The following is a 25862-nucleotide window of genomic DNA, read 5'->3' as shown; positions in this document are numbered from 1 at the left end:
CATAGCTGTATATTCCCATTTTTTACATATATTCCCATTTACACTCACTGGCCACTTTATCACGTACACCTGTTCAACTACCCGTTAACACAAATATCTAATCAGCAGAAACTCAATGCATATAAGCATGTAGAAATGGTCGAGACTATCTGCTGAAGGTCAAATGGCATCAGAATGGGGAATAAAAGGTAAGTGACTTTGAACGTGGCATGGTTGTTGGTGCCAGACGGTCTGGTCTGAGTATTTCAGAAACTGCTTATCTACTGGGATTTTCACAAACAACCATCTCTAGGGTTTACAGAGAATGGTCAGAAAAAGAGAAAATATCCAGTGAGCGGCAGTTCTGTTGGTGAAAATGCCTTGTTGATGCCAGAGGTCAGAGGAGAAAGACCAAACTGGTTCCAGCTTATAGAAAGGCAACAGTAACTCAAATAACCTCTCATTACAACTGAGGTCTGCTCAGGAGAGCATCTCTGAATGCACAACATGTTGAACCTTGAAGCAGATGAGCTCCAGCAGCAGAAGACACACCGGTGCCACTCCTGTCAGCTAAGAACAGGAAACTAAGATTAAAATTCACATGGGCTCACCAAATTTGAACAAAAGAAGATTGAAATAACATTGCCTGGTCTGATGAGTCTCGATTTCTGCTGCAACATTCAGATAGTAGGGTCAGAATTTGACGTAAACAACATGAAAGCATGAATCCATCCTGCCTTGCATTAAAGGTCCAGACTGCTGCTGCTGCTGCTGCTGGTGTAATGGTGTTGAGGATATTCTCTTGGCACACTTTAGGCCCATTAATACCAAGTTTGCAACATTCAAACGCCACAGCCTACCTGAGTATTCTTGCTGACCATGTCCATCCATTTATGACCACAGTGTACCCATCTTCTGATGGCTACTTCCAACAGGATAATGTGCCAAAAAGCTCAAATCATATAAAACTGGTTTCCTGAACATGACAATGAGTTCACTATACTCAAATGGGCTCCACATTAACTTTTGCGATGTGCTGGAATGGAAGATTTGCATCATGGATGTGTAATGTGCAATGATTTGATCATGTCATATGGAACAAGATCTCTGATTCCGTAATCTCTGTTTTCAGGACCTTGTTGAATCTATGCCATGAAGAATTAATGCAGTTCCAAAGGCAAAAGGGGGTCCAACCCCGTACTAGCATGGTGGACCTAATAAAGTGGCCGATGAGTGTAAATTTGCTCACACTTTTTCACGGTAGTGAAATGAAAACTTATTCTGCTGACAACTTATTCTGTATTGAATAACATTATGATATATGTGTAAAAGAAATACAAAGTCTTAGGATATTACAGCAAAGCAACTTGATATATGAAGGGCTCACTTTATGACAGTATAGGTTTACTTTGAATATGTGTCCCTTACCATCCATAAGGTAGTGTTCTCTATCCAGGGTAAGAGAACAGGCTTTAAGTTCTCCAGACTTTGTGAGGGCAGACCCTCAAAAGTGAACATTAATTCATTAAGCAGCGGTTTGAGAGGATCCCCTGTACAAGACTGGACAATTGGTGAACAATTAATAAATTGTTACATACATACACATGAATCTCTAGATAGCACAGATAGGTAATTTACATTGAATCTGCTAGCAATCACATATTTAACTACATGGCACAAGATGATTGGCATCTGCTTATTCTGCAGCCAATGAGCTTGTTCAACATTAAATCAGTTTCCTTCAGTTCCTTTGAAACCCTCCACCTCCCTCAGCACCACTTGTCTAAATCTGCTATGAGATTTATGTATGCCTACTCATGCAGCAACTGCAGCACATTTTACAATCTCACAGCAGCATGTCTCTGTATCTATTGCCAAGCAAGTCCATAGTTGCTGCAAAAGCAGCGGCGTAGCAGTTTTAGTCCGCCAAGACCAAATACATTAACATTGTCATACCCATCAATCTATTAAAGGTGCTAAAGAGGATCTTTTCGTCGACTGAGAAACCAAAGACTGTTACTGAGTTTTTGAAATCGGCGCATGCGTAAGAATATCGAGGGAACGCCTCCCAAAACTTGTGCACGTTGGCACGTCGTGTTTACCACCTGTGTCGTGTTAGTGGATTCATTATGTCGGACTCACCGCATGTAACTCATAATCTGCAGTTGTTACTCCTGTCTCCTGACAAAAACATTGCATGCGGCGCCTGTGGAGTGTGGAAAGTTACTGGAGCGTGCAGCCACGCACGTCTCTCACAAGGAACGTCACGGCAGTGATTGACAAGCCAGAGGGCCAATCCGCGCACGTCTATCACAAGGAACGTCACGGCAGTGATTGACAAGCCAGAGGGCCAATCCGCGCTCGTCTCTCACAAGGAACGTCATGGCAGTGATTGACAAGCCAGAGGGCCAATCCGCGCTCGTCTCTCACAAGGAACGTCATGGCAGTGATTGACAAGCCAGAGGGCCAATCCGCGCACGTCTATCACAAGGAACGTCACGGCAGTGATTGACAAGCCAGAGGGCCAATCCGCGCTCGTCTCTCACAAGGAACGTCACGGCAGTGATTGACAAGCCAGAGGGCCAATCCGCGCTCGTCTCTCACAAGGAACGTCATGGCAGTGATTGACAAGCCAGAGGGCCAATCCGCGCACGTCTCTCACAAGGAACGTCATGGCAGTGATTGACAAGCCAAAGGGTCAATCATTTACGCGATGATCACGTAAACGATTGGCTGATGTTTTTAAGGCCCTACCTCGTGCACAGATGATGTATATTAATATTATTCCTTTCAGTGCACCTAATAAATAGTCTTTTATCAGTTAGTAAAGACAGTTTCAAGTAATATTGCAAAAATGTATAAAGCAAAACATCCTCTTTAGCACCTTTAACATGCTAAAACTATTCAGAGTTACTATGTAAATTGTAGAATTAGGAATGGCTTGTTTGCTGCCACAAAATACATGACTTACCTCTATGAGGAAAGGATGGTCTTTGCACACTTCCTCCAGTGTAACATTTACAACATTACTGAGGACACGATTTCTGGGTAAGAAGTATGCCCGGTGGTTAAGTCGCTTGGTATCCAGCTTTAACGTATAGCTAATATTTGCAGCCAAATCTGGAAATGTTATTGAATAACATTTTATGATATTTTTGTTAAAATTATTTATTGAAAATAATAAAGTCTGCCATAAAATTTGGGGAAACCTGTTATAGCGTGTTTGTATCCACTCATGTTGAAGCACACTGTCAAGGTGTTTTCCAGTGGCCTGGTGCAGTCTGCTTCACTGGTTGAGATGTTGGATGGGCTGTAGGTTACTTTCACATCCACAGACACTATTGGTCTGGACCTAGATGTTGTAGGAAAATACACAAAACATAACAAATGAATAGATAAGATTGGACCATGAGTTCTGTATGTTACGCTCTGTGAATTTTGTGGATGTTTACTAGTAATAAATCAGTTAATTCTATTAGATAAGAATGAGTGTGTAAATACACTCTTAAAATCCATGGAACATTCACATTGCACAAAAGTTTATTTATAGAGGAAAAGGGTTCTTTAGATATTTACAATATGGTTCTTTTATGAACTGTTCACTGTTCTTTAGGCAAGGTTTTTATGGCATCATTGCAAAACTCCCCTTTTGGAACCTTTGTATACTGAAGTCTCAAGAAGTACTGTACCTAAGAAGCAAAACAGCTCCTTTTGATCCAACAGCAATGTCTGGTAGACTGTCCCCACTGTGATCTAGGGAGGACTGACTCAGAGCTAGTCCAAAAAACTGTAAACCTGAGCGCACAGATGATCCAGCAATTCTCTAACATCACACAAAGAATAAGAGAAAGGGGAACTGTTTTAAAGGAGAAGTACAAGCCAAATGTCATAAAGGAATGGTATAGAATTGGCACTCCACAAAAGGTTAAAACTGCAATTTAAGGAACAATGCTATAGGTACTAAAATTGGCAGACCTGTGAATATGCGGGATTTATTTTATCTATTCCGCCATTGAAGATATAGATGCTACCCTGTCCATCCTCCTCTAAAGGAGCCCCAATCAGCACATCCATGAAACCATCACCATCCAGATCTGCTGGGCTGGCCAGAGAAGAGCCAAACCGACCCATCTGACCTGCCATGCCCACCAGCACTACAGAAAAAGTGAAGTATGGCTGCAAAAGCAGAAAAAGCACAAAGAGTTCTCTAAAGTTTTGAAAGACAAAATAAAGTCTAAAAAAATCAGGAACTGATATTTTATACCTGCCGAGAATAAAAGTACACAAAAACTCTGCCTTCAGAATGGGAGTCTATATACGTTGGTGCAGATATTAATAGAAGATCTGTTTTTGTGTCAGAGTTCAGGTCAACCACACAGACCTCGGCTCCAAAGTATGAACCAATCTGAGACTAAGAAAAAAGAAAAAGTCTGTTCAGAATCAAATCCTATGCCCACTGTATGCTATAAGAACACCTGACAACGGTACAACAAAATACAATGCCCAATACATTGCAAAACTAGGTTACAATTCAAGTACTGTCTTTTTTTTTTTTTTTTAATCAAACAACTAATCTTAATCAGGTTACAATAGAAAATAACATTGGTAGAATATTCACTTGGGTACCTTGGGTGGCTCCAACAGCAGGTTAGTTGCGTTAACTCCAATTATTGAAACGCTCACTTGTCCTTTATGCCTGTATCTTGGTGCTCCCATAATCACAAACGTTTTTTTAGATCGTGTTGCTATTGTCATTGAATAACCTTTAAAAAACATTTGGATAATCGAAACTTTAAAGAAATAGAGCACTCAAAAAAGATAATAGCCATCATTTACTCACCCTCAGACAACCACTGGTCACAACATGCTTTTATGTGGAAAAAGTAACTCAGAAATTCCTTATAATATTATTGTTTGTATGTGTATGGGCTTGAAGTAAATGATCATGATGATATTACTTTTTGGTTGAACTACAGTATCCTTTTATATTTGGATTGTAGATGACCTCAATAAATGTATGGCAAATTTGATGCATTTTAGTCTGTGTTTGAGCAGGGTCTCACCTAAGTAACTATCTTGTTCACTTCCCACATGGAATTCTGATGAATGGTCATTTTGATACTGTTCTTGATATCCGCCCTTCCCTTGGAAAGCTCCCACAGAAGTCATGATCAGACTTACCTAAACAAAGAGGTTGGTATTTGTTTGTTTGTTTGTTTGTTTGTTTGTTTGTTTGTTTTATCCTCTACACCACTTTTCTATCTTGGTATTTTCAGTTATAGCCTTTTGCTATCATTTTGATATTGTTTATTATTAACTAATAAGAAGCTGAGAACTAAATTAACATATTAGAATGATTTCTGAAGTATCATGTGACACTGAAGACTGGTTAAATGGTTAAATTGTATTTAAATGTAATAAAACACAAAACAATTATTTTAAATTGTAAGAATATTTGAAAATATTAATGTTTTAATATATTTTTGATTGAATAAATGCAGCCTTGGTAAGCAGAAGAGAATTATTTCTATATATATATATATATATATATATATATATATACTTTATTATTCCAAAACTATTATTGACCTATTCAATAATATTTAACTATTAAATGCATTATTATATGTATATGCATATGTACAATATTCTCCATTCTTGAGTGATACTTCTATCCATTGCATTGTTGGCTGCCTAAATGATTGCCAAATAAAAAAATGTTTCCTAAAGATGACTTGAAGTATCTATTTACACTTGATGTAAACGCTGCACTAAATCCATCCTGAGCAAATTCCATTGTAGCAGAATCACCAGTGGATTGGACTCCTGAAAAAAAATATACATTATTACATGAAAAATGTAATAATAAAAAGTGAACATGATCTAAGATCATACCATAAGCAATATCACATTTATGACAATGCTGTTATAATGAATATCAGCATGGCTGTGATTTTTTCCATAGAACATGCCAAATATAAAGTTTATATTGTTCAGCACTTGTCCAGTCAAATTCCCTTATTTCCTTCATCTACAGTTTTCTCCCATTTTTTTCTCTTATCAGTAAACATACCTTCGATTGCAATGTTCTCTTCCAGTTGTTCACGGATACTGTCCAATGCATCGAAGTCAGTCACATTAAACACGTGTTTAGCAACAGGAGCAGATGCAATAATTTCTAACTGTTTCATTGCGATGGGATCATCAAAAGCTTCGCCAATCTTTGATAATTGAAAAGACAATACAGGCATTTTTAGGTCATTCGAACATTTCATCTTATTATATCTTGTTTGGTTCAAAGATAAAGGTTTAAAATAAGTAAAAATCATCTGATTAACTGATTATTTCACCCATAAACAACCATTTTTGTCAACATTTACTGTGAAATTGTGAACACTGTAACTGTTTATGGATGGGGACTAGAGCATTCAAGCTTAGAAAAAACACAAAAGGATCATAAAGTATACTAAAAGCAGTCAACAAAAGTTGAGGTAACACTTTACAAGTAAAGTTCCATTTGTTAACATTAGTTAACTACATTAGCTAATATAGACTAACAATTTAAAAACAACTTAAAAAAAAAAAAACATTTCTTGATTGTTATTTATCTTAGTTCATTGTCTGTCTGAATACTCAATTCTGATTGCCTGGAAGGTGTGCAATAAAACCGTTTAAACCACAGGTAGTTCCAAGTCAGTTTAATCATCTTTCTATATTAGTGCATTGAAGCGTCACAGATCAGAATGTCACAGATCAGAGATCAGAGACCACGCTGCGTACACAGAAACATTTAGGAACACAGAAAGGTGGTAATGTTGCTGTTTTTAAAGTAATTCAATTTACAGCATCAATTATAGAGGGGTGTTGGTAATTCACACACATCTCTCTCTCTCTCTCTCTCTCTCTCTCTCTATCAATACAACTGGCAAATGACCATGGTATAAGTGGAATAATCCACGGCTATCCATGTATGGTGGTTCTTTGCCTCCAATTTGTGCATTAAAATAGTTTAATGTACAGCTAGCCATGAATTATCTCTTACTTATTGGAACTGAGCTATAATGAACTAGCAATGAACTAACATGAACAAAGACTAATACTGTAACAATGTATCGCTCATTGTTAAGGTTAGGTGATGCATTATTGTTAACTAATATTAACCTTGTTGTTACCCAAGTTTTGTGTACTGAATCAATCTTACCCCAATAGCAAATCAGATGATATTCTTCTTTTCTGCCTTGTCAATAGCATCTTTGAGTAAAGGTCCATCATTTGATCTACCATCAGTGATAACAATTAAGATTTTAATTGCTGATTGCCTCATCCCTCCTTCAGTTATGAAGAGCTCATCCCTGTACATTGGAAATAAAAAAAGCATTTGAAGGTGACAAATCAGCAAGTCACATATACACAAAAAAAAAAAAAAAAAAAAGTTGTAAATAAAACAGATTGCTGCAGTACATTTTACAAGAAAATAACCATTTCAGTCTTTCTACTTCAAAATTTACATTTATTTCAATGTGTTACTTGCTGGGTTTTTTTTTTTTTGGGGGGGGGGGGGGGGGGGGTTGGTGGGTTTTTTTTTTTGATAAGTAGTTATCAAATTGACTAGCAATTTCTGAGTAAAAATTGTTTCTACACCATTGTTTTTTCTTCAGTGTACAGCTGTTCATGCACTTTATTTCTTATAGGTGTTGCTGTTTCAAACTCAGAAACACAATACTGTTTTTCTATCCAAACCACCCAAACATCCCCTTATTGTGCTTATATTCGAACATAGAAAAGAACTAAATGTCAGATTTGAAAATGAACTTTGCACTAATACATTTTGAAGAGGCACTTTGAGATACTCGAATGTTGATAACATTAGAGGTGACATACATAAGTTTATCTATAGCCTTTGCAGTGTAGGTAAATCCTTTTTGATGTTTTATCTCTCCTATTCTTGTCCTCCATGAATTCATGTCTTTGACTGTTTCAAACTTGAAGTGAATTTCATAACCAGTGGAGAACTGTGCAACAGCAAACTATGAGACAAAAAATAAATAAATAAATAAATTAAAAATAAGCACACACACACATACTGTACACATAAAAAATTGTGCATGTCAGAAGGTCTGTTCCTGTCTAAATTGGTGATTGGCTGAAGGTAAAAATTAGCCTTCTGGAATCATCAAAACATATAATCATGCCTGAGAATTGTGCTTGGAAAAACTCTGGATTATTGTTATGACAAACGTTTTCATTTTAATGAAATCTGGGTCTTCTACACTCGCAGATCCGTCCATTAGAAAAGCAATATCTATTTCTAGAGGGCAGCCTGTGAATGAAGAGTTTTAGAAAATAAGCATATGATTAGATTCTCAAAAAAATAATAGTTAGAAAAAATTTAGGTAATTTAGGTAATTCTTTATTTGACTTACTTCTCAAAGCACTTGGTATAGGTTCACTCACCACATTGTTTGCACTGATATTAAAGCACATACCATTGAGGGTAGTAATTATTTTGCAGTCCTTAGGAATGGTTGGACCACAGACCTGAGGACCACAGGAGAGTGAGAGTTTTTCATTTTATCCATAAGCATGTCAAACACTGTAGTATTATGAAGACTGTTTCCCTGTTCTGCGAGGAGCAATGCATAAAATTAATATAAATAAAAGGGGCAATATGTAAGAATTATGTATTAATCTTTTTTTTTTTTATTGCCAATGTGTGAACAGCTTGAAACAAAACTTTAAATAAATAAATAAAAAACACACACCTTCCCTGACTACCTAGGTTGTCTATGAAAGCCTATAGACTGATATTTATGGGAAGGATTCAGGACATCAGGAAAATCAAAATGATCTTCCATTCAATGACACATAATTCTAATGCATATACAATGGTCAGGATCATTTCGAAAGAGCCATTCTGTACTGTAATATCAATGTGTCATGCAAAGAAAATGGATTAATTCAAACTATAGTCTCACATAGCCTGTAGTATAGTCTATAAGGCCCCGATATAGTTCAAGCGAAATCAAAGAATGTTTAATTTCGAACGAAATCAGGCCAAAACAAAGTTCATTCTTGAATCTGAGGTGAATGAAACAGCTTGCCAAAGTGAACTTTCAGGAAAAGTTTGCCTTGGCTGGTAAACACCTTCAAACTACAATTGGTCCGTGATGATAACATAATTGGTAGGAATCGCTGAGGCTCCGCCTTCTTTCGTGCTAAAATATTCTCCAGTTTATTTCTTTTGTTCAGTCTGTCAAGGTCAGACATCTGTGAGTAAAAACATGAACACACTGGAGAGCCAAGTTCAAGTTGTACTTCTAACGAAATGAGACACTGACAATGTTTTTCATGTTCAATACTGTAAAGCTGCTTACTTTTAAACAATCTATTGTATAAAGTGCTCTATATACCATTAGCACAAGGCATCTGTATATGTATTTTGTGTGTGTGTGTCAGGATGAGCATGTAGCTTACCACTGAATTAGAAGATTGTGTATCCTTAGTCATAGAAAGTCCAAGAGACATGTTAACAGCTTCAGAAGGCACTTTCAATGCATAAATAAAATCGTTAGATTTTACAGGTCAAAACAGACTTATAATGTGTAAAATATGAAATATAACAACTAAATACCATTAATTTTCACCGGCAGGCAAGTTTCATGTGAAATGGCACAGCTATAAACTTGTCCTCTTCCATTATGGCTGTATTGTACTAAAGGATCACTCACAAGCAAACTATGGAATAGTGAAGAAAAACATGCTACGTTTCAAATATATTAAATGTTTAAATTGCATTGGGTCAATTTAAATCAATTTAACAACCAGACCTCCCAAAATCTAGATCATTGTACACAGTCAAAAAGTGAGATTCAAATATTGTGTAATAGGATCTTGTATATAAAATATTTTTTAAAAATAAATAAATAAAAAATGTTTATATATGGGGTAATCTTTGTTTCCCTTTCATGGGAACTGCCGACGCTACGTCATATGACTTTATGGGAACCCTCTGCGTGATTGCGTCGTGAAGCACTCTTGTATCTAACCAATAATATGACGAGACGTCAGAGGCGGGTGACGTCACGGACCAGGAAACTATAAAGCATACCCAGAACAAAGAACGCTAGCTTCTGTAGTCTTCAGCAAGCACTCTGTGTTATCGTCTGTCTTATATGGTGTTGTTTGTCTTATTACATATAAACAAGTCACAATCTCTACGTCTGAGGACAAGAGTATCCCAGGGGAGACACACGATTTATATGTTGTTTGCTGGGAGTGGAGCATGCACGTCAGCTCACAACTGACAGTGACAGTGTTCATTCATAAAAATGTCCCGAAGAGAAGTATGCACTAGCGGGAGTTTTGTAGCTCCACTCCTGTTGGCTTCATTCTCGAGGGAATAAAAGTCTAACGCAAGGCTCGGATCTCGCGCTTGCCGAGGCAGCACGTGGATTGAGTTTTCATTAAAGAATATATAGCTCGGATCTCGCGTTGCCGAGGCAGCGCGTAGATTAACCCTGCGTCTCAATCAGCTCCCTAGCTCCCTAGGTCGTGAATCAGTATATCATGAAAATGAATGTGGCCGATTCCCTGATCAGTGCCCTGACTACTGAACTAGGGAGCTGATTGAGACGCACCCTAAATCTGCAAGAATGAATATATGGCTCGGGTCTCGCGTTTGCCGAGGCTGCGCATAGATCACGTGTCCGTAATTATATATATATATGTATTTATATTTTGAGGGATCTGAGTAGACGGGGAGTTTCCTTTTCTCTCTTTCCCTAAAATACCTTGCAAATTATTACGAGCTATAATTTTTTTCTAAATATATTCAGCCTGTTCAAAAAATTATATATATAACTGGCTGCATTTAATTTGAGGATTAAATGAAATATTGAATACATTAAATTCTGAGGAATTTAAAAGAAAATAAAGGAGAACGTTCTGCCAACCCTGCCACCTCGTGTGCTTCAGGGCGCAGTGGTTTCCAGTGTTCCTCCAAGAAAGAGGAGGATTGTAGAGCGGTCAGTTCAGATGTTCCCTGCCGGTTCGCCATTTCAGGGAACTGGTCTGGCCATTCATCCAAAGAAGGTGTCGCCACCCGTGGTCCCCCGCAGAAAGTTTGGGGACAGGAACAGGCGACACAGCTGAAGTCTTTGTGGGGTAACACAGATCTGCGGACTGTAATTATCACCAAGAAGGCTTCGAAGAGGTCCTGATGCCAGTGGTGCGGGACATTGGAGGGCAGCCCACTCCAGAGAGGGTTGGGTATTAAAATACTTGGTACCCATCCCTCTTTGGCGCCCTCAGTCAAAAAGTCACGGGCTGAGGGGCGATCATGAGTGGTCGCTCAGCTCAGGGTCTCTGGGAGGACCATCAGAGTTCCTGGCACATAAATTGGCTGGAAATGATGGTGGTATTTCTTGCAGTAAAATACTTCCTCCCAGACCTGAGGGCATCAAAATGTGGGAGCAGACGCCCTGTCGAGGCGACACAGCTCAAGTCTTTGTGGGGTAACACAGATCTACGGACTGTAATTATCACCAAGAAGGCTTCGAAGAGGTCCTGATGCCAGTGGTGTGGGACATTGGAGGGCAGCCCCCTCCAGAGAGGGTTGGGTATTAAAATACTTAGTACCCATCCCTCTTTGGCGCCCTCAGGGGGTCGTTTTGCTAACCCTGCCACCCAGTTTGCTTCAGGGCGCAGCGGTCTCCACCAACCCTCAGAGGAGGGCTGGTCATCACTTGATTCGGCTGTTCCTTGCCGGTTCGCCGGTTCACCGCTTCAGGGCGCCGAGTCAAGTGCTCAAAAAACACCAGAGGCCAGTCTCAAAAGACTGGTTCCCTTAGTAAATTTTCTGGCAAACTTCTCCCAAATATTTCAAAATGGGTGCTGCTCACAATAGAAAAGGGTTACAAATTTGGGTCTCGCCCGCTCCAGTTTAATGGGGTCCTTCCCACAGTGGTGGCCCCCGAGCAGTCTCTGGTAATGGAACAGGAGGTTATGACGCTCTTGCAAAAAGGAGCTATAGAAGGGGTTCTCCTCCCAGCAAGCTGTCAGGGTTTTACAACCAATGCTTCATTGTTCCAAAGGAGGATGGAGGGTTATCCCACAGATCAGGTCCGAGGACTGGTTTGTTGTGATAGACCTGAAAGATGCTTACTTTCATGTATCCATCCATCCTCAACACAGGAGGTTCCTCAGGTTTGCTTTCAGGGCAAAGCTTACCTGTACAGGGTTCTTCCCTTCGGCATTATCACCCCACACACAGTGCGTGGATTACGAAGTGCGTGGATTCAGCTCTGGCTCCACTGAGACTCCAGGGCATCCGCGTACTGAACTATATTGACGACTGGTTGATTATTGCTCAAACAGAACATCTGGCAGTTCAACATCGAGATGTTGTTGTCACACATGAAGAGGCTTGTGCTGAGGCTCAATGCCAAGAAAAGTGTGCTGGTTCCGGCTCAAATTACCAACTACTTAGGGGTAGTTTGGGACTCCACCACGATGCAGGCACATCTGTCTCCTGCTCATGTGAGTTCCATTCTCAATGCCATGAATGGGGTGAAACTAGGCCAGTCACTCACTGTCAAACAGTTTCAAAGACTGTTAGGTCTCATGGCAGCTGCATCCAACGTGATAACCTTTGGCCTTCTGCACATGAGACCCTTACAGTGCTCAGGACCAAGGGGTTTTCTCCGAGGGGAAATCCTTTTCGGATGATCAAAGTCACGCGGTGATGCCTTTGTGCTCTGGTCATGTGGAAAAAGCCTTGGTTCCTGTCCCAGGACCCATGTTGGGGACTTCTCGTCATCGTGTAATGCTTACGACGGATGCTTCCCTCACGGGCTGGGGGGCGATCATGAGTGGTCGCTCAGCTCAGGGTCTCTGGGAGGACCATCAGTTCCTGGCACATAAATCGGCTGGAAATGATGGTGGTATTTCTTGCAGTAAAATACTACCTCCCAGACCTGAGAGCATCAAAATGTGGGAGCAGACGCCCTGTCGAGGCAGGGGCCAAGGCCCGGGGAATGGAGACTCCACCCCGAGGTGGTGGAGCTCACTTTGGAAAACTTTGGTTGAGCTGAAATCGACCTATTTGCTTCAGGGGAATCAACCCAGTGTCCACTGTGGTTCTCCCTATCTCATCCAGCACCATTGGGTCTGGATGCCATGGTACAGACGTGGCCGAGGCTGCGTCTGTATGCATTTCCCCATTCCCTCTGCTCCCGGGAGTTCTGGAGAAAGTACGCCAGGAAGGGGTCAGTCTAATATTGATAGCCCTGTACTGGCCAACCAAAATATGGTTCTCAGACCTAGTGTCACTTCTAGATGGCTCCCTGATGGAGCTTCCTCTCAGGCAGGACCTCCTGTCTCAAGTGGGCAGCATGATAATTCATCCACGCCCAGAACTACGGAGACTGTGGGCCTGGCCTCTGAGGGGGCCAGGCTCATAGATGCTGGTCTCCCAACTGAGGTTGTGGAGACCATACTCCACTCCAGAGCTCCCTCCACAAGGATGTTGTATGCTGCCATTTCGGCCATGCTCCTCTGGGGGATTACTCGGTAGGTCGAGACCCCTCTTTTTCTACGCTTCCTCCGTGGTACTCTGAGGCTGAGGCCTTCAGTACATACAAGGACTCCGGCCTGGGACTTGGCCGTGGTATTAGAAGGGTTAGCTGAGGCTCCCTTCGAACCACTAGAGGAAGTTTCAGAGAAATTCCTCACCCTTAAAGACCATATTTCTACTGGCTATTTCATCTCTTAAAAGAATAGGAGATCATCAAGCACTTTCAGTTGCTCCTTTGTGTTTGGAATTCACACCTGGAATGGTCAAAGCGTTCCTGCACACTAGACCAGGCTATATACCTAAGGTCCCCACCAACATCCCAGGTCCCATCGTACTTCAGGCCTTCTATCTTCCTCCATTTACAACTTCGGATCAGGAGAAGCTCAATCTGCTCTGCTCAGTGAGGGCTTTAGATGCATATGTACCACAGAGCTGCCCTGTGGGGCAAAACAGATCAATTGTTTGTGTGTTACGGGTCTCCTAAGAAAGGAGGCCCAGCATCTAAGCAGAGAATGAGCAAGTGGGTGGTCGAGGCTATCTCACTTGCTTATGAGGCGGCCGGACAGCCATCATCATTAGCTGTCCGTGTCCACTCTACTAGGGGTATGGTGGCCTCAAAGGCCTTAATGTCAGGAGTATCCATTAATGATATATGTTGTTCAGCTGGATGGTCATCCCAGCACACATTTATTAGGTTTTACAACCTGGACGTACGCTCCACTCCGGGGCCCTCAGTTCTGTCTACAAGATAACAGACAGGTACTTGGTTCTACGGTGTAGTTGGGACAGCATTCCCATAACGTTATATGACGTAGTGTCGACAGTTCCCATGAAAGGGAACATCTCGGGTTACTTGTGTAACCCTGGTTCCCTGAATAAGGGAACGAGACGCTACGTCACGTTGCCGAACCCCCAGCATACCTGTGAGCGTCTTGCTTCAGCCATAATCCAGAAGCTAGCGTTCTTTGTTCTGGGTATGCTTTATAGTTTCCTGGTCCGTGACGTCACCCGCCTCTGCCGTCTTGTCACATTATTGGTTAGATACAAGAGTGCTTCATGACGCAATCACGCAGAGGGTTCCCATAACGTCATATGACATAGCGTCTCGTTCCCTTATTCAGGGAACCAGGGTTACACAAGTAACCCGAGACGTTCTCTCACCTAGATGCATCTCTCTGTATGACTCTGTAGCCAAAGCCAGTGTCATTATTTCTTGTGAAGTATTTCCAGGTCACAGGATCGATGTTGAATGTCAGCACTGACTGAAATGCTGGATGATGCAAATTAAGAACAAACACATACATATGTTACTTTTAAGGGTTGTTTTGAAAAACAAAAAAAAACGTATGATGATAATTCAGAAAACATGAGGTGTAAAACGAAAAGAAAAGAAATCACATCTTGCACTGCAAAAAAAAAATAAAAAAAAATAAAAATAAAAAAATATTGGTATTCTTGTCTTGTTTTCCTTTTTAAGATCAATAAACATTTACTGGAAATGCAAAATAACATGATAAGAAATCTTGATTATGCTTAAAACAGTAGCTGCTAATGGGACAAGAAAAATTAAAAAGTAATTCAAAGGGAAAACATGTTTATTTTTCTCATCCCATTGGCAGATTTTTTTTTTTTTTTTTTTTTTTTTTTTTTTTAGCAAAAACTCAATTTTGATAAATGTTTCAGAAAACAAGACTTAATATATTACGTCATTTGGCATCTCAAGTACTGTATGTATCTTGATTTGAGAATGTTGAGATATTTGTAACATAAAACCTTATATGTAATATAAGACCTTAAAGGGATAGTTCACCCAAAAATGAAAATTTGATGTTTATCTGCTTACCCCCAGGGCATCCAAGATGTACAGTACAGTCCAAAAGTTTGGAACCACTAAGATTTTTAATGTTTTTAAAAGAAGTTTCGTCTGCTCACCAAGGCTACATTTATTTAATTAAAAATACAGTAAAAACAGTAATATTGTCAGCACTGACTGAAATGCTGGATGATGCAAATTAAGAACAAACACATACATATGTTACTTTTAAGGGTTGTTTTGAAAAACAAAAAAAACGTATGATGATAATTCAGAAAACATGAGGTGTAAAACGAAAAGAAAAGAAATCACATCTTGCACTGCAAAAAAAAAATAAAAAAAAATAAAAATAAAAAAATATTGGTATTCTTGTCTTGTTTTCCTTTTTAAGATCAATAAACATTTACTGGAAATGCAAAATAACATGATAAGAAATCTTGATTATGCTTAAAACAGTAGCTGCTAATGGGACAAGAAAAATTAAAAAGTAATTCAAAGGGAAAACAAGTTTATTTTTCTCATCCCATTGGTAGATTTTTTTTTTTTTTTTTTTTTTTTTTTTAGCAAAAACTCAATTTTGATAAATGTTTCAGAAAACAAGACTTAATATATTACGTCATTTGGCATCTCAAGTACTGTATGTATCTTGATTTGAGAATGTTGAGATATTTGTAACATAAAACCTTATATGTAATATAAGACCTTAAAGGGATAGTTCACCCAAAAATGAAAATTTGATGTTTATCTGCTTACCCCCAGGGCATCCAAGATGTACAGTACAGTCCAAAAGTTTGGAACCACTAAGATTTTTAATGTTTTTAAAAGAAGTTTCGTCTGCTCACCAAGGCTACATTTATTTAAAAAATATAAATATTACAATTTAAAATAACTGTGTACTATTTAAATATATTTGACAAAGTAATTTATTCCTGTGATGCAAAGCTGAATTTTCAGCATCGTTACTCCAGTCTTCAGTGTCACATGATCCTTCAGAAATCATTCTAATATGCTGATTTGCTGCTCAATAAACATTTATGATTATTTTCAATGTTGAAAACAGTTGTGTACTTTTTTTTCAGGATTCCTTGATGATTAGAAAGTTCAAAAGTTTGGGGTCAGTAAGAATTTTTATTTTTATTTTTTTGAAAAGAAATTAAAGAAATGAATACTTTTATTCAGCAAGGATGCATTAAATCAATCAAAAGTGGCAGTAAAGACATTTATAATGTTACAAAAGAATAAACACTGTTCTTTTGAACTTTCTATTCATCAAATAATCCTGAAAAAAAATATTGTACACATATTTTGTACAATTGTACACATTAAATGTTTCTTGAGCAGCAGATCAGCATATTAGAATGATTTCTGAAGGATCATGTGACACTGAAGACTGGAGTAATGATGCTGAAAATTCAGCTTTGCCATCACAGGAATAAATTACTTTGTGAAATATATTCAAACAGAAAACAGTTATTTTAAATTGTAATAATATTTCACAATATTACTGTTTTTTCTGTATTTTTAATTAAATAAATGTAGCCTTGGTGAGCAGACGAAACTTCTTTTAAAAACATTAAAAATCTTGGTGGTTCCAAACTTTTGGACTGTACTAGGCGACTTTGTTTCTTCAGTAGAACACAAATGATGATTTTTAACTCCAGCCGTTGCCATCTGTCAGTCGTATAATGCATGCCAATGGCAACACAATCTATAAGAGTCATGTGGATTGGTCTAAGGTGATAATAGGACAAAATGTGTTATTGATCAATGAACGTGTTTACATTAACCCAATTATGGAGAAGCAGTAAGTGGCATGGCATCTTACATACAGAAGTCAGTGGCATATGCCATTATGCTGAGTTTTGTCTGTGCATGTTTTTTTGACTCTTATAGATTGTGTTGCCATTGGCACGCATTATATGGCTAACAGACGGCAACGGTTGGAGTTAAAAATCATCATTTGTGTTCTACTGAAGAAACAAAGTCACCTACATCTTGAATGCCCTGGGGGTAAGCAGATAAACATCAAATTTTCATTTTTGGGTGAACTATCCCTTTAATATATGGCCTTGTTAGGAGATTATAAACAATATTCGCTTCACCTGTGACGGGTCATAATGTTCAAACACACTGTCACATATTCAAAATACACTGTAGGTACGTTCTAATTCATTTTCTTGTGCAATATTCTATGCCGTTTTGTAATTGAATTTTAAATACCCAAATGATGCACTTAATTAACCATAAAAACACAGTGTGGAATGTTGGACACTTCATTCACTCAACTGTCGCAGCTTTAATTACGTAGCGGAGGGGGAGAAGCAACGAAACTCCAATGCTGAATGACAAAATAAATAGTAAATTCATACACTACAGGTAGAGTACATAGTGCATCAGTACATAGTGTATAGTGCGTCATTTGGGACACAGCTTGTGCTCCAAATTATTATGCAAGTGACATACGATATCAGTAAAATAAACATTCAGATTTTAGTTTTTCAAAAAAAGTGTTAGTTTTTTCTTTTCCTTTTTTTTTTTTTTTTTTTTCTTGTATCTTTTTAGATACTGGTATCAATCTCAGACAGAATTGTTAAATAGTTCACCTTATAAGTGCTTCCCCCAAAACCGCATTTCCGTATTCTCCAGGTGTAGGACATACAGAGTAAACTTTTTGGAGAATACAGAAATGAGGTTTTGGTGGAAGCACTTAGAAGGCGAACATTTGTTTATATAAGAGCATATATATTTACAGTGACTGATCGTTTCGCTAGATAAGACCCTTATTCCTTGTCTGGTATCATTTAAAGCCCTTTGAAGCTGCACTGAAACTGTAATTTTGATCTTCAACCTTTTGGAGTCCACTGAAGTCCACTGAAGTCCACTATAAGGAGAATAACCCTGGAATGTTTTCATCAAAAACCTTCATTTCTTTTCAATTGAAGAAAGAAAGACATGAACATCTTGGATGACATGGGGGTGAAAAGTTTATTTGAAAGTTGACTAATCCTTTAAAGAGGTTTTTTTTTTTTTTTTTTTGCATTATTAAGCAAGTCACAGCAAGTTCTCATGCAATATGGGGAGGATGAAAGATCTTTCTGGAGATGAAAAACATGAAATAGTGCAATGTCTTGCAAAAGACATGAAACGCCTGGCTGCATGTGAATATTTTAATTAATCACACAGTTTTAAATGATTAATCTCAATAAATCATAGAGGTGTAATTATCCTGTCCTAATGATTTTGTAAAGACAACATGTTTGAATCGATATTGTGAAAACAAACAGAAAAAGACTGACTTCTCTGATGACAGAATGAAAGTGAGAGGAGAAGAGGAAGACTGGTACCTCAGATAAGGAAGTTGCCAAACCGATGCTGTGAAATAATAGTATCTACTTTAGTAACTGTAACTTAATTTTTACTGAGAATATTTTAAGAGGCAGAACTTTCATTTTCAGATTCTTAATCATCATTTTCCATCTGTAATTAAAACAACCATGTATATTGATAAGAATTTTGCTACTCCAAATACGCCAGCAGTGCTGCCATCTTGGACTGATCAACGAGAAGAGAGTTTGAATGAAAATCAATGAAGAAGTTGTGTCAATGCACTGATTGCAAGGGTGTGGATCTTTAATGTTTGCAATTAGATATTCAGTTTCTAGAAAATATTTTTAAAAAATTTTTAAAAATACAAACGGTAGAACTCTGCAACCACTGCATTACACTGTGAACATGGATGACTTGTGCTGGTGAACAACCATGTATAGTCTATCACCACTTTTGCAGTTACAAAAGTAGGAACCAATGGCTTCTGGTCATTGTTTTCAGTCTGAAGCCCTTCAAAAGGGGCAGGAAGAACTACAGAGTGAGAGTAAGGATCCACACTAAGCTGTAGTCATAAAACAAGTACAGAAGCACATTTTTGTCCCTGCTTGAATGGGTGATTTTCTTTTTCATAGAAAGGGACTAAACTAGGCTGCCTGTGACAACATACAGTGGGTACGGAAAGTATTCAGACCCCCTACAATATTTCACTCTTTGTTATATTGCAGCCATTTGCTAAAATCATTTAAGTTCATTTTTTTTCTCCATTTTTTTTCCTTTTCCATATTGACAGAAAAACAGAATTGTTGACATTTTTGCAGATTTATTAAAAAAGAAAAACTGAAATATCACATGGTCCTAAGTATTCAGACCCTTTGCTCAGTATTTAGTAGAAGCACCCTTTTGATCTAATACAGCCATGAGTCTTTTTGGGAAAGATGCAAAAAGTTTTTCACACCTGGATTTGGGGATCCTCTGCCATTCCTCCTTGCAGATCCTCTCCAGTTCTGTCAGGTTGGATGGTAAACGTTTGTGGACAGCCATTTTTAGGTCTCTCCAGAGATGCTCAATTGGGTTTAAGTCAGGACTCTGGCTGGGCCATTCAAGAACAGTCACGGAGTTTCTGTGAAGCCACTCCTTCGTTATTTTAGCTGTGTGCTTAGGGTCATTGTCTTGTTGGAAGGTAAACCTTCGGCCCAGTCTGAGGTCCTGAGCACTCTGGAGAAGGTTTTCGTCCAGGATATGCCTGTACTTGGCCGCATTCATCTTTCCCTCGATTGCAATCAGTCGTCCTGTCCCTGCAGCTGAAAAACACCCCCACAGCATGATGCTGCCACCACCATGCTTCACTGTTGGGACTGTATTGGACAGGTGATGAGCAGTGCCTGGTTTTCTCCACACATACCGCTTAGAATTAAGGCCAAAAAGTTCTATCTTGGTCTCATCAGACCAGAGAATCTTATTTCTCACCATCTTAGCAAACTCCATGCGGGCTTTCATGTGTCTTGCACTGAGGAGAGGCTTCCGTCGGGCCGCTCTGCCATAAAGCCCCGACTGGTGGAGGGCTGCAGTGATGGTTGACTTTCTACAACTTTCTCCCATCTCCCGACTGCATCTCTGGAGCTCAGCCACAGTGATCTTTGGGTTCTTCTTTACCTCTCTCACCAAGGCTCTTCTCCCCCGATAGCTCAGTTTGGCCGGACGGCCAGCTCTAGGAAGGGTTCTGGTCATCCCAAACGTCTTTCATTTAAGGATTATGGAGGCCACTGTGCTCTTAGGAGCTGTAAGGTCTTATATAGACAGATGTGTGGCTTTCCTAATCAAGTCCAATCAGTATAATCAAACACAGCTGGACTCAAATGAAGGTGTAGAACCATCTCAAGGATGATCAGAAGAAATGTACAGCACCTGAGTTAAATGTATGAGTGTCACAGCAAAGGGTCTGAATACTAAGGACCATGTGATATTTCAGTTTTTCTATTTTAATAAATCTGCAAAAATGTCAACAATTCTGTGTTTTTCTGTCATTATGGGGTGCTGTGTGTACATTAATGAGGAAAAAAAATTAACTCAAATGATTTTATCAAGTGGCTGCAATATAACAAAGAGTGAAAAATTTAAGGGGGTCTGAATACTTTCCGTACCCACTATATGTTTGCAAACCCAAATCTTCATAATTAATGTTGAGCTCGCTCACCCTGCTCTATCACCAAATTGGCAGCAGTCTTTCACCTAATTTTTAACAAATAAATGTTATCTAAACTACATTCAACCCTTAACATTTTTTGACAGAAACACAATCAAATAAATTAATAGGAGCCTAACATAAACGACCAAAACAATCAAAAACAGCTGAATATATAAATACAAATTCATTAGGATTTTTATGACACATTTTACATTTTGATTATAAATATTTCCACAACAGGTGCTACTGTATGCAGTGCATAAAAAACAATGAACATCAAAATGGGAATACTGTGGCACTGTTTGATCTTACCACAAAACAGGTACAAACAGATGCAGAAATCCCAGTCCATGGTCATATCAGGGTCTCAACACAGGGGCCCTCTGCCTAATATATGAAAAGCAAACACAGAACAAGAGTATTTATTGAGAAAGATGAAAAAGGCAGTGCATATGACTAAACAAATAACGCACAGGGTGTGGAAATAACGTATCTGAACTACTAAGATAAAATCAAAGATTTCCAATGAACCAGGAAACGGCATTAAACTTTACGAAATATGTTCTTTGAGTGTCCCCAATATGTCCTTGGACTGTGGCTTTGCCGTGTGACGATATTCGACAATACAGCTGCGACTCTGTGATGTTCCTTTTATGCAACAGTTCAATAAACAAGAAGATAATATTGAGCAACTTACATATTAAATACACTAAATAGCTCCAAATGGGACCAAAGAAAAATAAACCGTCGCGCATACCCGAGCAACACACAGCAGTGCTGTTCTGTTCCTGAATGACTGTTTTAAATGAATCAGTTGAATAAATGACTCAGTGATTCACTCATAAAGACAGTCACTTGTTGCCAACTACAGATTACAATGTATCCTGCAGCAAAAGTCGCTGAGAATTCCAATAAAATATTAAGTTAAAAAATAAAGTTAAAAATCAAAAATCTATTTAGTTGGTTTTATGTGGATTGGTATCCTACATTTCGAAGGGGCCTTTGAAGTGGCCAGTTTTGACCCTTCAGTATGGCAGCCATGATTGTTTTCACTCCCAAGTGCCCTTCGGAGCGTCACAGGAAAGCATACTTAATGTGGATTTAAGCGCATCTACAGAGCAAACCTTTAACAGTAGTGTAGGGGAGGTGGAAATATATCGCAAACTCTGACTCTTTCTTGACCCAAGAGATTATTAAATATATAATTGTTCACAACTTGTACAGAAGTGTTACAGTTAGAATGCTCCATCTGTTGCTGCATGAGAGGATAATATATGAGTCTGTATGGGGTCATGGACTTTTTTTAGTTTGTATTTCTTAAGTTCCTGTGTTCCTTTGTTTAATTTTCCCGCCACTCATCAGTTACCATGGACACTATCATCACAGCTGTTTCTAATTTAGCTCATCACCTTTGTGTATTTAAGTTCCTGCTCTTCACTTAGTCTTTGCCTGGTCGCGTTTGTGTTATGGTGTGTTTCTCTGCCTTTGTTGGGTTACTTTGCCTATTTGGCACACACACCTCAGAGTGTTTCCTGGTGATATGTTGAAATACTGCTATACTGACTAGTGATGGCGAGATAAAGCCTCATGAAGCATTGAAGCTTTTCAGCCAAGTGGTTCACAAAAGGGTTCATTTCTCGAGGCTTCATTTGCTCACAATACCACCTGGTGGTCAAAGAGTGTAAAACAAGCAGATACATTACAGATGACCTGATGTGATCTGTGATACACTGTATTTTGCGGCAGTTATGGCCTAGAAATAACGGTGAAGAAAAAATCATTTTCCACAAAGACTTATATATTTATTTATTTGAATGTAATGTGTATTTTCTGGTTGTATATAATGATTGTATAACATAACTGTGTAATAAACATATTGGTTTTTAAATGAATGGGGCTATCAAATGTGTGTAAACAAATTCTTTGGTCATAACAGGCAGGAGGGGCGATATTATTATTCTAAAACCATACATTCTGAGGGGATCCAATGGTTTATACATCTGTCAAAATGTCACGCCAAGATTCGAACCGCATCCAGTCGAACCATTCGAACCAGTCAGGCAGAAGCGAGGCTTCGAACGTCATCAATGACATCATTGATCTAAAGCGATACAAGCCTCGATTCGCACTTCACTGAAAGCTTCCGGGATTTCTCGACACACGCTCCGAAGCCTCAGCACAGACCGTAACATCACTAATACTGACATTATGTTTTGTTCTCATTACCAGGAAATAACATTATTTATTAATAAAGTCTTGTAAGAACAGTTTACTTGCTTTGCCGGATTAATGGTTTGCATGTAAAACCGGGACAAGTGAGCATTCAATAAGCTGTAATTTTTGTGCGTTATCAGTGTACTGGTGTGTGTATACATGCTTAATGAGTTCAATTAGCTCTGCATGACCCAAGGAATCGAAGAAAAACTTGAGTTTGAGTGTAAGAGGTCAAAATTGATCTGGGCATTTTTAAGACCCTTCAGAATAATTCTTCTAAATAAACAATTAAAAAGCCTAGAGAAAAAGGTCCATAAATGCAACATACATTAAACACTTAGACTTAAAGACAGTGTTGTTTTGATATGAGAAGCAAGACACATTCTACCTGACCTTAAGATTTTATTATATTCCTAAATCGGGTGTTGCTTAAAAATTGGGTGTTGCCTTAAATTGGGTGTTGCCTTTAACATCCGCTGTTAAAGTTTGAATGTGCATAAAATGAACATTAATGACATGTATGTGTGTTTCTCTCTCATTATTAATAACTACCCAGGCCTCTTCCTCTTTCTGTTTGTTTTAATTTCTAGTTCCTTAAATATTATGCATCGGTTTCCCACATTTTTAGATCTTTTAGATCCCACATTTTTAGGTCTTTTAGATTGTGTATACATAAAACGTGTCAGTTCAATCAAACAATCTCAAACTGCCAATGTCAATATATTTCTCAGTGAAGCCTTTTGTCCTAACTCATTAGTCATAACTATTAATAATAAATTTGTGCATAGGGTATAAAATTTGTAAATGTTGTAAGATATTAAAACGAGATGAGATACAAGACCACAGCAGAATGGAAAGTCTTTAGTGGTTAACAGAAAATGCCCTATGTACTTAGTCAGACCATCTGTAAAGATGAGAAAAGCAAATACATCTCTTTGATCAGTGGAAAGTGTGACTTTGACACTCACATAGCAAGAGTTTATTGATATTTGTAGCTTAAAAGATTTTACTGTAGAAGAGTTGCACTATTTTTTGTGTCGTCCTGTGGATGTTTAAATGTATCTGGTGAGGTGTTGCAATTTTTAAGCTTGCAAACACAGCAGTGAATTTCTCTTTCTCTTTTGTCTTCCTGTCTGTTGCCCTAGCTGTCTTTTTCTCTTTCTTTTTCTGCCCACTGCATCCAACACTGAATCATTCACAGTTCATATAATACTCACAGCTTGGAAATGGGCTTGGTTTAATCTTAAACATACAATATATGAAGTGTGAATCAATACATGCAACCCACGCACATGCTCTTATAGGCCTACGGAAATTCCAAAAACCTTATAACGGTAATCACTTTATACACCTTTGCAAAGATCTGGGCAATTTTAATTCCACCTCCCCTTTAATTCTACAATTATTGTATAAAATGAAAAAGTGTCTCCAGTTGGTTGAAAAGACAGCTAAAAACCAATCTATTCACCAGAATCCAGAAGAAATAGCTCAGCATGGAGAGGTTACCCTCAACATCCGAAAGACCGAAAAACTTTCTCAATGCTGTCTCTTACAAATACTTACCAACTGAAGGCTTATTTCTTAAAACTGCATGTTGCAAGGAATGTTTCTTCATCTTCATGCATGTTTCTAAGAAATCTGTTTAAGGATTTATGCATTTAACTCTTAACTTATAACATTAAGAGCAGATAGGAAACACAAACTTACCAGGCAGAGTTGCTCAGGGACCTTGATGAGGGCGAGGGGGTAGTGGTATTAAATGGTATTAAAGAGCTTAATTGGGCCACAAACCTGTCTCTCCATGGCACCATGGAGGCAGCCACTCCAGGGCAGCATTGGTGGCAACAGAGAGGCATGTATGATTGAACCTCTCCAGCATCAAGGAGAGGATTCATTCCTCCTTGATGCACCGCCGTCCCCTTCTGGCCTCATCAATGATGCTGTAAGTTCAGCCGTCGAGAGGATCCAGGAGGATCCACTGAATTTCAAAGGTGTGCTGTACACTATGGTGAATCTCGAGTATTGGGTGTTGGAACAGGAAGTTAAGTCCCTCTTGGAGGCCATAGAACATGTTCGTCTAATCCCAGGGCTCAATCCTGGGAACACCGTGTCAACGAAAAGTCGTGATGACAGATGCGTCCCTCACGGGCTAGGGTGCGGTCATGAAAGATCGCTCAGCATGGGGTCTGTGGAGAGGGCATCATCTTGCATGGCTCATAAATTGCCTGGAGATGCTGGCTGTATTTCATGCTCTGAAGTACTTCCTCCCAGACCTCAAAGGCCATCATGTACTCATTCGAACAAACAATGTCGGTGGTCTCATATATAATTCACCATGGGAGTCTGAGGTCACGCCACCTATGCAGACTGGTGCATCAGGTCCTGCTATGGTCTTGGGGCAAACTGCTGTCTCTTAGAGCTATGTACATCCAGAGTGTGGGGGCAGACATCCTGTCGAGACAGGGGCTGAGGCCTGGAGAATGGAGACTCCACCCCGAGACAGTGGAGTTGATATGGAGCAAATGTGGATCTGTTGGAAAAAAGTGGATCTGTTTGCATCTCTAGAGACGACCCACTGTCCGCTGTGGATGTCCCTCTCTCGTGAGGGGGACTAGCTCCTAGGGTTCAGTCTCTCAACTGAGGTTGTTGAGACCCTTCTAAACTCCCTTCTAGAGCTCCCTCCACCAGGAAACTATATGCCTTAAAGTGAAGAGTATTCACTTTATGATGCAGAGAGCATCAGTTGGACTCAATTTAACTGAAAAGTGGCT

General features: G+C 39.0%; 1 pseudogene; it reads right to left on the bottom strand.

The window, feature by feature from the left end:
• Positions 1 to 25862, bottom strand: part of LOC125255608 — a 43647-nt pseudogene that overhangs the window by 4829 nt on the left and 12956 nt on the right.

Source organism: Megalobrama amblycephala, linkage group LG20 (genome assembly GCF_018812025.1).
Source record: "Megalobrama amblycephala isolate DHTTF-2021 linkage group LG20, ASM1881202v1, whole genome shotgun sequence".
NCBI lineage: Eukaryota > Metazoa > Chordata > Actinopteri > Cypriniformes > Xenocyprididae > Megalobrama > Megalobrama amblycephala.
This window is presented reverse-complemented; position numbering and strand designations above follow the sequence as displayed.